The following is a 12,487-nucleotide window of genomic DNA, read 5'->3' on the forward strand; positions in this document are numbered from 1 at the left end:
GGACGGGACTGAAGTGGCATGTAGAGGCCTTGACCCTTGCTCAGCTCGCCACACTTCACCGCAGACCAGTTCAGCCTACTGAACAGTAATCCCACCTTAGGGTGTTGCTTACACTGTGCCAGGAGAGAGGCTGGGGAGGTGAGAAGCTCCCTAAGGGAACCTGGAAGACACAACCTCCTCTAAACCCAACCACAGTCAAAGCCCAGGAACCCGGTTTCAGCCAGATCCGTGGTCCTTCTACAACCCTGCCACCGTGTGGCCGCAGGGGAGCACTGCAGCTAACACAGGGAGTCGCAGCTTTGGAAAAATGGAGCCCTCACTGAAAAGGTGCAGCTCTGTCTGGAATCCCAATCCCCAGGTAATGACGAAGGACACCTCCATCAACCCAAACAACTTACATTCTTGTGTGGCTCCTTTTGCACTTACTAATGGTACCTTGGATGTGCAGACATTTTATATTTTAATTCCAACGAGTCAACACTTCATTTTTGTGTGTCTTCTCCAAGAGATCTTTCTTTACCCCTCGGTAATGGAGTCATTCTCCTATCGCTTCTAGGTGTTTTATAATTTTGTCTTTCACCCCAACAGCGTTCCTAGGCTGCGTCATTGCCTTCTGCCTTCCATAGATTAGATTTGCCTGTTGTCAAGCAGATGTACATGGAAACCTATAGGATGTGATTTTTGTGTGTCTGACTCACAGTTCTGTGAGATTCATCTGTGTTGTTGTATACAAAGTCAGGTCATTAGTCACAGCTGTGTCCTAGGGAATCTCCAGAGCGAATCCTCAACCAGTGAACCAGTGAACCAAGGTTCCTGTAGAAGCTCATCAGCTGCCAGGGAGTCTCTGGACTAGAAGTGCATCAGCCGATTAATACATAGAAGCACGCAGATCAATGCAGTTGCCCTTAAACAATCTGGAGGTTAGGAGAGCCAACCCACTTAGAGGAAAAAGTCCTCTGTCACTGTTGTTACTGGAATTTCTGCCAATAAAATAAGAATCAGGCCCCTCCCTGGCGGTGCAATGGGTTAGGATGCAGCACTGCAAGCTGGCCGCTGCCGCCTTAGTGCTAGTTGAATCCCTGGCCCCGGACCCACAGGGCACAGCAGACCTCTCCTGACCCGCCCGCTGCTCCCCTCAGCAGTGTACTTCGTCGGTCTGCCTGTTCTGCTCCCCACTCTGTCGCTGGTGAAGCCTCTCACTGCCCCTGCACCTCTGGCCTGTACCCCAGTTCTGTAGGCATAAATAAATAAATCTTTAAAAAAAATTTAAAAATCAAGTAACACAAGTCCTATGCATTTCATACTATAACAAAGAAGACAGAGAAAGGAAAATGTTATCAAGAAAATCACAAAGAAAATCGGCAGCACTGTATTTATTAACACCATGGTTTTATGTCATCTGTTTACAAGAAAACTCACATTTAAGGGAATTTGTGTTGTTCAAAGGATGACAGTATATTTAAAATGTACACCAAGTAAGACACATGAACAAGTAAATTGGGCTAGGTGAGTTCCTGTTTAAAACACTTTGGGGGCCTCCCTGGTGGCCAACAGGGCCGCCCCTGAGCCTCTGGCCTGTACCCCAGTTCTGTATGTACAAATAAATAAATCTTAAAAAAAAAACCACTTTGAAATATATTATTGGTTCATTAACATTAAACTGGCTGCCAAAAACACTATGGATTACACCCCCACACACGTGTTCTCCTCGTACTTAGGAACAAGAGGTAGCACTTCGGCTCTACACTGGGTAGAGGAGTCAGTTCATTGACTGATTTTTAATTTTTTTTTTAAGATTTATTTATTTGTGCATACAGAGCTGGGATACAGGTCAGAGGCTCAGGGGCGGCGAGAGGCTTCACCAGAGGCAGAGTGGGAACAGAACAGGCAGATCGACGAAGTACACTGCTGAGGGGAGCAGCGGGCGGGTCAGGAGAGGTCTGCCGCGCCATGTGGGTCACCTCCGGGATGGGGATCGAACTCATGCTGAAGTGGCTTTAGCTTCTTAGTGCTGTGCTTTAACCCGCTGCGCCACCAGGGAGGGCCGATTGATTTTTTAAATTTTTTAATGAAAATTGTTTTACATGATGGCACACGGGTAACTTGGTGATGGGAAACCCACGGGGATTACAATTGAGATGGGGGGAAAAATGTACAAAATGATGTAAAAATAAACTGTTAAAAAAATTGTTTTTCAGTGACACTGGTTTACAGGACTGTACTCGATTCAGGGGTAGAGGTTTGTCTCTTCGGATGTATGTTGTCATACATCACACCCTCCACTCAAGCCATCATCACCTCCACAGTCCAGGGGGCCCCTCCGTTCCTTCCTCCCCACACCCACCCTAGCCTCAGTTCTATAGTCAGATTCTAATTTCTTTTGCACCTCATTTCTCTAGGGTTTCCATTTATGCATTTTCACATTTCTCTCTAATCAAGAGCCTTCTCTCAAATCACCATGATCAAGGACCTTCCTGGTGGCCCAAGGGGTTGAGCCTCAGCACTACAAAGCTCTCTGTAGCCACTGCAACAGTTGTGAAATTGGAGTCCAGATTTCTGTTGGGACACAGCCTCTCTGTGCTTCATTAGAAAATAATACTCCTGGGGCCTTCCTGGTGGCACAAGAGGTTGAGTCTCAGCACTGTAAAGCAATTTGCAGCCACTGCACCACGAGTTCGATCCCCGGCCAGGGCGTAGACCCACACGGTGAGAGAAAGACATATACTCCTGGCTTCGGCTTTGAGGGAAGGCTGTCTCTTCAGATGTTAATCTGCTTCAAAGTCCTGGAACTCTTCATTTTCAGGTCACCAGGTGATCAGGATTTGGGACTTTCTGCAGATGTGCCCTGTGCATTCAACAGTATTTCCTGGACTTTGGCTAGTCAAGGGTCCATCAGCAATAAGTGGTAGAACCTTTCCAACAAAGCTAAACAGTTCTTCTGCAGCTGTCTTTACCAGTAGATGAGATCTCCAGGTCGCAAGGTGTGTGCCTGTGGTCAGCAATCCCAGGATTGTTCTGCTAAAAGATTACCCAGCCAGAAAAATGGCTGTTTTTAACAGAAGCAATTGGCCTTTACAATATTAAAGTATCTGCTTTAACCAAGAGGCGGTGGCTAGGCACACTTAATGTCCTCAAAAGATGAAAGGATTTTTTTGTTTGCTTGTTGTGTAGACTAGAGATGAGGGATGAGAGGATTCACCAGAGACAGAGTGGGGAGCAGAACAGGCAGACTGACCAAATACACTACTGACAGGAGCAGCGGAAGGGTTAGGAGAAGTCTGCCGTGCCATGTGGGTCACCTCCCTGTGTGGGAATCGAACTCAGGCTGCAGCTGCTTCAGTGTGAGTTCGATTCCCACCCCAGAGGTGACCACATGGCGCAGCAGACCTCTCCTGACCCGCCCGCTGCTCCCCTCAGCAGTGTGCTTTGTTGATCCTCCTGTTCTGCTCCCCACTCTGTCTCTGGTGAATCCTCTCACCGCCCCTGCTCCTCTGGCCTGTACCCCAATCCTGTATGCATAAATAAATAAACCTGAAAAAAAAATAATCACAAACAGATGCTTTTGTAGACAAGCCTGAATTGTATTCTCACCCTTAGGCTTAAAAAAATAAAAATCTGTCAGAGCTGTTGAGTGAGGCTTCCCAACGAGATTCCTAGCCTCTTGCCAGAAGGTAGGGATTTCCTTATCTAAAACCTGCTCAGAATTTTCTCACGTGAAGTTACGTCCCGTGTTTGCCTCAACCCTCACCAACAAGCTAACTCACTGATCTACGTCTGAAAAATCACATTAGTAGTTTTGTGTCACTGCTAAAGTCTTTGGCAAGTCAATGAGTGTTCTCAGTTATGTCAGGAAGCCACAACTGGGTCTCAGTCCAAGGAACATTAGAGATCTGAAGTTTGTCTAAATAAATTCAGAGGGGGAGGGGGCAGAGGAGGCTCAGAGGAAGGACTTCAGTGGAAGAAGTCGAATGGGGAAGCCCAGCCTGGCCGGGAGGTAGGCAGAAAGAGGCAGGACAGGGCGGCAGCTGAGGCTGAGCCTGGGCGCCAGGCTCGTGTGCACACCTCAGGCCATGGAAGCGGAGCGGGGAAAGAGGGTTCAGTAGATCTGCCTGTTCTGCTCCCCACTTTGTCTCTGATGAGTCTTTCACACTCTCCCACTCCTCACCACCCCTCTGGGGCCAGAACAGGCAGATCCACTGAAACACACTGCTGAGGGGAGCAGCGGAGCGTCACGAGAGATCTGCTGCGCCCTGTGGGTCACCTCCAGGTCACCTCAGGGCTCGGTGGCGTTGTTCCCACTCCTCTGCATCTGGCCTTCGAGTCTTCGCTTTTGTGCATTCTCCTCTAAATATTTTTGTTCTCTAAATAAAGGTTTGCTTCTCCCGACTTATTTACCCGAGAGGCCTGTGGGTTCCTTTCTGTGGCTTCACGGGACAAAATGCAGAAGCTACTGTGTACCTTTCCCCAACTGTTTGCCTGTCTCAGCTAGTTTTAAAATTTTAGTTGGGGCCTCCCTGGGAGTGCAGGGGTTAAGTCTCTGTGCTATCAAACTGTCACCAGCCAGGGCAGCATGAGTTCCAGTTTCAATGCCCTGGAGTGACCCACCGGGTGCAGCAGACCTCTCCTGACACCCCGCTGCCCCTCTCAGCAGTGTGTTTCAGTGAATCTGCCTGCTCTGGTCCCAGAGGTGGTGGGAGATGGGAAGGGGTGAAGACTCACCAGAGACAGAGTGGGGAGCAGAACAGGCAGATCTACTGAAATCCACTGCTGAGGGGAGCAGCGGCTGAGACAGGAGAGGTCTGCTGTGCCCTGTGGGTCAGCTCCCCGGCCAGGGATTGAACTCAGTGGTCAGAGTGCTGGGATTTAAACTCTGAGCCACACTGGCGGCCCTTGTTTGATTATGTGCCAGCCAAGAAGAGTCCAGAGGGATCCGGGGTGATTTCCCTAGCACCCCCAACAAACTCAGACAAAACTCAGTTATTCAACCATCAAAATGGATTTCATAGGAAAAGGCAGTTTGGTCAGCATGGTCTCATGGTTATAAATCCTACAACAAGTCAGGGTTGATTTGGCAGCTTCAGGGGCAGAACAGGTGGAGACTTAAAGAGGCTTCTGAGATAAGGGCAGTAAATTCTAAGAGTGCTAACCAAAACATACTCCACAGATGAGGTCAGAGATCCCAGGAGGACTAAACAAACAAGGATAATAAAAAGAGAGAGCAAGACCTTGGGCTAGGGAGGTGAAATGAGAAGCTTTAAGATAAGAGCTGGGGAAGTGGACACATCTGGCCTAAGGAGTCCAGCCACGGACAGTCCGTCACAAAGAGGGTGGTGAGGTTTTTAAAACAGAGGGGGAGAGTCTGAATATCCTCCAGACACCGGCTCTCGGTGGCATTGCTCCCACTCCTCGGTATCTGGCCCTCGAGTCTTCGCTTTCATTCATTCTCCTCTAAATGTTTTTGTTCTCTAGACAAAGATTTGCTTCTCCCGACTTATTGACCCGAGAGTCCTGTGGGTTCCTTTCTGTGGCTTCATGGGACAAGCATTCACTTGGGTGAAGTTTCTGGTGCTCAGGCTTCAGAGACCCACGACACCTTCCCTTAACCAGAGCGAGCCCTTTGGGGGGCATACTAGGTAAAGTTACCTCCTTGCTTCCGCTGAGGCGGGGAAGCAAAAGCACCCCCCACTGAAATGCAGGCCAGTGGGCCCTGGGATGTGCCTGTCAGCTGCATTCCCACCCCCTTCTAATCTCCTGACCTCACTGAAAGATTCATTTTTTTATCTATCTATGCATACAAGAGCTGGGGTACAGGCCAGAGGTGTGTGGAGGGTGGGGGGGGGGGTATGAGGATTTACCAGAGAGAGAGCGGGACAGTTCAACTGAAACCCACTGCTGAGGGGAGCAGCAGGGAGACAGGAGAGGTCTGCTGCGCCCTGTGGGTCAGCTCCCTGGTCGGGGATTGAACTTGCACTGAAGTGGCTGCGGACAGCTTCACAGTGCTGAGACTTACCTCTTGTGCCACCAGGGAAGGCCCAGTAGAAACTTCTAAGTCAAACAATAAGGAACGTTTTGCAAACAAGACTTAAGAGCAGGTCAGGGCCTCCCTAGTGGTGCAAGGGAAGGTCTCAGCACTATGAAGCTGTCTGCAGCCACTGAAGCATGAGTTCGATCTCCGACCAGGGAGTGACCCACAGGGCGCAGCAGACCTCTCCTGTCTCCCCGCTGCTCCCCTCAGCAGTGGGTTTCAGTGGATCTGCCTGTTCTGCTATGTCTCTGGTAAATCCACTCACCGCCCCGCCCCCAAACACACCTCTGGCCTAGACCCCAGCTCTTGTATGCATAAATAAATAAGTAAAAGAAATATTTTTTTAAAATAAGTAAAAACAGTCAGGTTTGCTTAACTCCACAAATTCATTATTTTGGAATGATTATGCAAACCTTTGGTTTACCAAATTTAAAAGCAGAGGGAATCCTGATGAAAATCCTCTTCTCAGGTTAAGTATGTCTGAATAAGATATATCTTATTAGATGATCATATCAATAATTGTGTATTTTAAAAGAAACATGTATGTTTTCGAAAGAGCTGATAATTACATATAAAAACATTTTTATCACAGGATTTTAGACTTAAATATTTTTGTCAATTGGAAACAATTGTAATAAATTTTAAGGCCCTGGAGACAAGTTTTACTATTGTTTCTCCTTCATATAAAACACAGTCCCATAGTTTAAGTACCTTGAACCCCAAAATTTTCCTCCCCTAAATAAAAAAAAACCCTTGGTTATTTAACTTATGTTAGAAAACTATCTGGGCCCTCCCTGGGAGTGACCCAGGTTAGGAGAGCAGGTTAGGACGCAGCACTGCAAGCTAGCTGCAGCCTCTTCAGTGCGAGTTCGATCCCCAGCCCTGGATGTGACCCCCCCATGGCTCAGCAGACCTCTCCTGACCCGCCCGTTTGCTCCCCTCGATGGTATACTTCATCAGTTTGCCTGTTCTGCTCCCCACTCTGTCTCTGGTGAAGCTTCTCTGCACCTCTGGGCTGCACCCCAGTTCTGTGAGCATAAATAAATAAATCTTTTTTTAAAAAAAAAAAAAACTCTCTGGGCCTTGTCCTGACCTTTGAATACCCCCTTTCTAGAGAGTGGCTTAGTCGCGGATGATCTGAAACAAATTATCACTGACCTTACTAAACACACACAGCTGTCTTTCCAAATGAACTGCACCTGTCTGTGCTAAACAACCTGACATGTGGCCTTGGTCATCTGGAAGAGAACAGAAGGGGCGACTGGCCTCACACTTCAGTGACTAGGACCCTGGGCAAGCCAAATGCTCGCTCCAGCACTTCCTGGAACATGATTTTGACCACTGACAACACTGTGGACATACTAAATAAAAGTAACTATAAGTCTGGAGGTTGTTTCAGGATGGATGTATCGGACTGTTAGCAATGTCTAATATTAAAAATTAGCTGTCTGTGGCCTCCCTGGTGGCAGAAGGGGTTAAGTTTCAGCACTATGTAGCTGTCCATGCCACTGCAGCATGAGTTCTATTCCTGGCCAGGGAGCTGACCCACAGGGCACAGCAGGCCTCTCCTGCTGCTCCCCTCAGCAATGGATTTCAATATTTCTGCCTGTTCTGCAACCCACTCTGTCTCTGGTGAAGCCTCTCATTGACCCTACACCTCCGGCCATTTTTTAAAAAGATGTATTTATTTATGCAAGCAAGAACTGGGGTGCAGGCCAGAGGTGCAGGGTGCAGAGGCTTCACCAGAGACAGAGTGGGGATCAGAACAGGCAGCTTGATGAAGTACACTGCTGAGGGGAACAGCAGGTGAGAGAGGAGAGGTCTGCTGCACCATGTGGGTCAGCTCCCTGGCTGGGGATCGAACTCGTGCTGCAGTGGCTGTGGACAGCTTCATAGTGCTGTGCTTTAACCCACTGCACCTCCAGGGAGGGCCCCCATTTTCTTTTTCTTTTTCTTTCTTTTTTTTTTTTTAATAAACAGCTGCCTTTCCTCAAGCTGGCATTGGCCTTATATAAAAGTATAGGTTGCAAATAATAAATAATTCTAGATTGTGGCCAAGGGCCCTGAGGTGTCTCGCTTTGTAGACTACTGCCTCTGTAGTGCTGGGATGGCTGGGCAGTAACGTGGGCAGAGTGTGAGCCATGGCAGCAGGAAGCGAAGGCTGGTGCTAGAACACAAAGCTCCCAAGGGCCTTCAGGTGCATCAGCTGATGGCAGGGTGTGGGGGCAACAACCCCCTTCCTTAGCTCAGCTCCTTGTCCAAAGCTTCCCCAGTGGCTTCAGGCTAACACTGAGCTCTCTGCTCTTGCCCCTGGGGATTCTACTATTAGCGGAGGGATCCCTTGATGAATCCGTTCAGACTCTGGTTCTGTCCTCAAATGACTTCTTCCCTGTTTCTGCATCTCTGTGTTCTCATCTTTTTACACCATGTGTTGGGCTTGGCATCACCTAAGCTATCGTGACCTTCACTAATTTCAGCTGCAAAGATTCTATTTCAACATAAGGTCACGCGCTGAGGGTCAGGGTGGACATTAGGGAGACAGCACAACTCAGTGTATCCAACATATGCAATTGTGGACATCCTATGAGAGAATCCATGCCAAAAATAGTCTCATCGCCGTCATTATTAAAGTTATCTGTGAATTTACATCCACAGAGAAAATTATAATTCACAAGTGTTTTTTTTTACAGTAATTTATTTGGAAAGTATCAATATATAACAAGTAACTCGATATATAAAGAGTAGTGACTCCTTTTTCACAAGGAAAGCGAACCATTATTTAACTCCATGAACTTAGTCAAGACACATAATGAGAAATACGGGAGACTTCTAGTTTCAGGTAAGATGCGAGTGCATTCCACCCTGACTGTTAACTCCCACTGAAGGCAGGTATAAAATATGTACCTGAGGGGCCCTCCCTGTGGCCCAAGGGGTTAAAGCCCCCACTATGAAGCTGTCCACAGCCACTGCAGATGCGTTCCATCCCCGGCCAGGGAGCTGACCCACATAGCGTGGCAGACCTCTCCTGACCTGTCCGCTGCTCTCCTCAGCAATGTTTTTCAGTCAATCTGCCTGTTCTGCTCCCCACTCTGTCTTTGGTGGATCCTCTCAATCCCGCACCTCTGGCCTCTACCCCAGTTCTTGCATGCATAAATCTTTTTTTTTTTTTTTTAATGTCAACTGAAATAATCACCAATGTGAAGTTTTTAAAAGAGACTAAGCAAACTGAGGATTCAGACTCAGGGAGGCAGGCAACATCTGTTTTCTGTGCTTGATAAGACCAGGTGTTCTGGTGTGTGTGTGTGTGTGTGTTTTTCTTTTAATAATGCAATAGTTTATTTTTCCATCATTTTGTGCCTTTTTCTATCTCAGTTGCAACCCCCGTGGGCTTCCCATCACCCAGTCACCCTGTGCCAGCACTTCCCCCCATTTTTGATCCCATTCCACCCCCTTAAAATGTCTCTGGTATATAGTTCATTATTATTATTATTATTTTCCCCCTGATAAGACCAGGTGTTCTCGTTTTAGCAGTCTGTGGAAGTGGACTGCTTGCTGACAGAAACATTCCTTTCACTGAAAGGATAAAGGTGATAAGTGGTTACATTCTCCTTCATGAAAAAAGAGGCACTGTTATATATAATACCAGAAGTTATCTATTCTGCAGAGTCAGACATCTGCTGGTGGGAATAACACAGACGGAGGTCGCTTTTTATCCTAGAGCATTCTTTTGCAGATATGAAGGCCAGACTGTGTAGTGTATCTCTGGTTTCTTGCAGTCACTTGCAACAGGACAATTTGGGGGAAGCAGGGATGGCGGGGGGAGGGGGGATTTGGCTGTGGAGTATCTTCATAGCAAAACAGTTTGGTTGTTTGTTTTTCTGTTTGCTCTCTCAGGTCTCTGCAGCTGCCAGTTTGGCACTTTCCCTGAGCAAAAATGCCTCTACCGAGCATGAGGATTCTTCTTTTCAGTCCACGATCTTAAAATAATGGAGGAAACAGGCCTAGGTGCTGTCTGAGGCCTGACATCAACAACACCGAGAGAAGTTCGGGGCCTCGGCAAACTTGCACATCTCGGAGCCCAGAATCCATTCTTGTAATTCTGTGCCCAGCATCAGGAACCTCAAAGACACCAGCTTGGCTTTGGCCTGGGTGCTACAGTGGGTATCACATGGGAATGCTGCTCCCAGGCCTCCCTCATGCTAGCAGCGAGCTGCCTGACCTGAATGACAATTCTCTGCTCAGGGGACAGCAGAGGGGAAGAGCCCAAAGCACCAGGAGCTCCCCGCCTGCAAGGCCTCGCTGTAGGAGCAGGGGTGGTGACCCACCTGGCCATGCAGCTCAAGGTCCCTGCAGCCACGAAGCTGCAGGCAGAGGAGGCCAAGCTGCAGGGCTGAATCTGGAGGTGCCCCATGCAGCGGAAAGTTCATCCCTGGGTCCTTTCTGGTGGCGCGATGGGTTAGGAGGCAGCACTGCTTCAATGCGAGTTCTATCCCCACTCCGGAGGTGACCACATGGCGCCGCAGACCTCTCTCTCCTGACCCGCCCGCTGCTCCCCTCAGCAGTGGACTTCATCGATCGGCCTGTTCTGCTCCCCACTCTGTCTCCGGTGAATCCTCTCACTGCCCCTGCACCTCTGGCTTATACCCCAGTTCTGTATGCATAAATAAATAAAAAAAAACCACATAAAACCAAGTGGGTGAGTTACTCAGCCACACTGGCTTTTTCCCATGAATACAGGAGGTATTCATCTCTATGGATTTTTCTCTCATCAATCTGTCTGAAGCTTGCTTGACTATTTCCCAGTCTAGAAGAACCCAAAGGGGAATGGGATGATTTCCCTTAAGCCCCCACACTAGCTAGATCCCAAATCCGCTCAGCCCGCTCGGCTTCCACACACATGCCTGGGTCTCACTTAAGGATCCAGCCTGCAGCTGCTTCCGTCTCTCGGCTCAATGTCTTTGGGGTCCAGAGCTCTTCCACAGTTATATCTGCAGGGACTGATAAAATCAGCCACTCTATCTGAGAACGGGGGCCCTGCCAGGACCCCTCAGTCAGTTCCTGATCCTCTCTCACCCAGAGGATGGCAAAATTCTACCTACTTTTTGCTGCCGTCATTTTTGGTTCAGAATAAATATGCTGTAGAGCTATAGCTAGGGCCCTGCGGGAGGCATTTCTTCCCTTTCACTGTGAACTGGAACCCCAGCTCCAGCCATTGGAGAAACTGGGTTCTAGGTGGATAAAAGAGCAGGGTCCACAGGGGCGTGGCCAATGACTGTTACATAACACAGGGTCTGAACACTGCCACTAGGTCAGAGCCTCTCAGCCAATTCTGGACATCCTCAACCACAAATGTAAATAAAAGGGCCTTTAATTTAGAAAAAAATCATTTAACCCACAGGGCAGAAGGGGAGGAGAGGGCCACTCCCAATGGTGGGGTCAGGAGGAACTAGCAGCCAGGGGAGCAGCAGGGTGTGGCTGCTGCAACTGTGGAAGCACCTCTCACTCCACCCTCCCCGCCCCAGCCCCCTGCTCCCCCAGCGCACCCCATGCCAGACACACACTCCCCACCCCCACTCCCCACATGACCCCACGTGAGCCCGCGTGGGCAGCTGCTTTCTACAGCAGCTTTGACGAAAAACTGAGCGCACCTGCCTTTCTCCCTTTCCAAGACTCACACACAAAAAAGTCTGCTTAGTCCCACTCCGTTCCCAGCAGCCCCCTCGCTCAGGATGTCAGGGGCAAAGCCGGAGTCTTCCCATCCAGCTTGGGCGGTGCTGGACATCAGCGGAGTGGAATCCTGCACTTCTCAGCCTCCCTGGGGGCCAGCGTGCAGGATGCCCTGGGCCATTCCAACTGTCCCTCACGTGCTTGGTGATGGCAGGCGCTACTCCAGGAGGAGAAACCTTTGGGTGGACACAGCTGCATTATTTACTTTGACCCAAACCCTATCTCCTTCCCCTCCCTCTCCCCTCCCCCAGCACTGGGGCTCCCTTAAGCAGGAACCAGAGGCACAACATACCAGTTTGGGATTTAGGATGCTATGCAGAACTGCCCCAAGGGCCTATGAAGAACAAGGCTTTGGCCTACAGAGAAGCCAGCAGCTGTCTCCTGGGCTGGATGATGGGGCTGGGGTGGGGGTGGGGCTTGGAAGTGGTCCTCTGTGCCTAGGGTGATGTTCCCAAAGGCCCTTTGACACTCACTAGGGTTACTGTGCTTTTTCCAATTTTCTAAAAATGTTCTTTGTCAGGATTTCTTCCACCACCACCCCCCCATTTCTTTCTTGTAGGTCCACAGTGGGATACTGGGAAGGCAAGAGCTTGGGCCGCACACTCTGGATCTACACACTGAGCTGTAGAGCAGGGACAGAGACACAGGCTCCCTCAGGGCTGTTCCTGGTGAATACTGAGTGCTCGCAGGGTACGTGTGGGCACTGTCCACATCCACTGGGCCAGCTTCAGAGAA

Source organism: Condylura cristata, unplaced genomic scaffold, assembly GCF_000260355.1.
Source record: "Condylura cristata isolate star-nosed mole 26May11 unplaced genomic scaffold, ConCri1.0 scaffold00005, whole genome shotgun sequence".
NCBI classification, from domain to species: domain Eukaryota; kingdom Metazoa; phylum Chordata; class Mammalia; order Eulipotyphla; family Talpidae; genus Condylura; species Condylura cristata.